Raw genomic sequence first — 2,908 nt, forward strand, 5'->3', positions numbered from 1 at the left:
GCCGCCTGCAAAGATGCTTGAGACCGCCTCTCTGTGGGGAGGTGGACGTACCCTTGAACCCCCAAAGTGACATGGTGAAGATTCTGTGAGGGTTAAAATAATGTTGGGCCCAGGGGCCTGGGGGAAGGCAGGAGGGCTGGGGTAGATAAGGTGGCAGTGTCTTTGTGCCAAGTGGAACGTGTTCTAGACTCAGGGCTTGAGGCCCAGAGCAGTAAGGTACCTGCTGGGTCTTCTGTACCCCAAGGAGAAAGCTCACAAGCAGAGGCACTGCACAGAACAGCCTCACAGATCTCATCTCAGGCACCTTTGAATTCTTCTTGAATTAAACAAGGACTTGGCCTTCAAGCTAAGAAGACAAAGGCCCCGAACAGGCCTTGTCCCAGGTGGCTGCTCTCTGGACTTTCAGCAGCTTCTGGCCCAGAGAGAAGACAAGAGCATGTGTTTGCACTCTAGTGGTGGTCTCAGCTTTGACCATTGTGAATGTGGGCCTCAGTTTCCCTGCCTCTATATTAAGAAGGGTTAGTACTAGATGACCCATCACCAAGGAACCCCATTGAGGGCACATAGCCTCCTACGCCATAGTCACCCGGGCGAGCAAAAGTGGAGAGGCAAGGGTAGGTACTTGCTGTTTTTATTTGGATTTTACTTGGATGCGGGGATGGGAGGGGTTCAGCTTCTAGAACCTTCCAAACCTGGACCTAACAGGCCAGAAAGACAGTAGGGTGCCGCCTTAGAGCACGATGCCCACTAGGGGCCTATCGGAGTAGCCTGCATAGAGGGTATAGGACTTGTTTCCAAAGCTTGTGTGTGCCTCAACATAGGAGTTGGGGGTGTGGGTACAGCTTGTATTACTCATTGCTGAGGTCTCGGTTCATTGGTAACTCATCTCTTAACTTTTAACAGTTTCCCTCTGTGATCAGGGCACACCCAGCGCCCCCCTGCCCCCAGCACCCTGAGCAGAGGCTCCCAGGCTTGTTGGCAGCAGCCCAGTCTGCACTGATAAGGACTGAGGTTCAGTAGAGGAAGCCAGCATAGCTGGGAGCTGGGGAGTGCCCAAGGTCTCAGCAGGGACCTGAGTGGAGGGAGAGAACACCCTATCCGTGTTTGTACAGACTCACGTTGGTGATCTCACTCCACAGAACTTGCAGGCAGGTATTGGACACAAAGGGCAGAGCCAGCTGATGCTCCTTGTGTGAGGTCTTGGCCTCAGAGGCAGGGAGGTTTGGGGTCACAAACTCTTATCCTCCCGGCTCACCAAAAACAGCTGTGGGTCCTTAAAAACATCTGTGCAATGGCTGTGTCAGGTTCTATCCTAGGCAAGGGCTGTCCTCAAGCAGAGCTGTCACTGGTTTGGCCCTCTGGGGTACATGGGTAGATGTCCCTAAGAGGGATAGAGGGGGACCTACCGTCTTCAGTGGTGTGTACTTTCTGGAAGCTCCTGTCAGTGATGTGAGGCAGGATCCATGGTGAGTTGAAGCCTGGACGGCACAACTTCAGATTCTGTAGAACAGAGTCAGGCTTGCTTGTGCTAACAGGAAGGTGTACAGGGACCAGACTCCAGGACCACCCAGCCAGAAGACTCCCAGCTAAGGGCTGGGTGGTGCTGCTACACTTCTTTAATCAGAGCGATTTGAATTCAAGGGCAACCTGGTCTACAGAGTGAGATCCAAGTCAGCTAGTGTATTACACAGAGAAACCCTGTCTCAACAAAACAAAGATTCCCAGCTGAGACCTTAGGGACAGACAGCACAGCCCCACCCTTCAAGAGCTAATGACATACCCCCAGGGGCCCACGGGCCATACTGCAGGCTTACTGTGTGACTGCCACCTGTGCTTCTCTTCAGGACCCTGTTGTTAGCTGTCTCCATTGGTATTTGATAGGTTTTGTAATTTTTATTTATTTGTAGGGTGGAGAGGTGGGGTAGCCTACGGTGGCCCTGAGCTTCAGCCTCCAGCTCTTATGTGCTGGGATTACAGGTGCACAGGTTTGAAGCTGTGCACCATGTCCAGATTTTGATGGATGTCTTCTAAGATTGATTTTATGGGACTGGAGAGATGGCTCAAGTTAAGAGCACTGCCTGCTCTTCCAAAGGTTGTGAATTCAAATCCCCAGATGGTGGCTCACAACCATCTGTAATGAGATCTTGTGCCTTCTTCTGGCCTGCAGGCATACATACAGGCAGAACACTGTATACATTAATAAACCTTTAAAAACAAATTACTTTTTCATTATGTATGTGCCAGTGTGTTTGTGTGCACCTGAGTGCAGATGCCTGAAGAGGCCAGAGACTTAGGAGCTGCAGTCACAGAATGTTGTGAGCCGGGAACTGATCTTGGGCCTCTAGAAGAGCAGCAAGAGCTCTAAACTGCTGAACCATCTCCCTGGTTGGTGGAATTGGCTTTTTGTTTGTTTTTGTTTTATGTATATGAGTCTTTTGCCTGGATGTATGGTTGCATCACATTGTGCCTGGTATTCACTGAGGTCCAAAGAGCATTGGATCCCCTGGAACTGGAGTTAAGGATGGTTGTGAGGGGACTGGAGAGATGGCTCAGAGGTTAAGAGCACTGACTGCTCTTCCAGAGGTCCTGAGTTCAATTCCCAGCAACCACGTGATGGCTCACAACCATCTGTAATGAGATCTGGCGCCCTCTTCTGGTGTGTGGGTAGCAGAATGTTGTACACATAATAAATAAATAAATTTAAAAATTAAAAAAGGATAGTTGTGAGCCGCCATGTGGGTGCTGGGAACCGAACCTGGTCCTCTGCAAGAGTAACAAGTGCTCTTAACCTCTGAGCCATCTCCACAGACCTCAGGGTTTTTTGGTTTTTTTTTAATATTTATTATGTATACAATATTCTGTCTGTGTATATGCCTGCAGGCCAGAAGAGGGCACCAGACCCCATTAC

This window comes from Microtus ochrogaster, chromosome 4 (assembly GCF_000317375.1).
Source record: "Microtus ochrogaster isolate Prairie Vole_2 chromosome 4, MicOch1.0, whole genome shotgun sequence".
NCBI classification, from domain to species: domain Eukaryota; kingdom Metazoa; phylum Chordata; class Mammalia; order Rodentia; family Cricetidae; genus Microtus; species Microtus ochrogaster.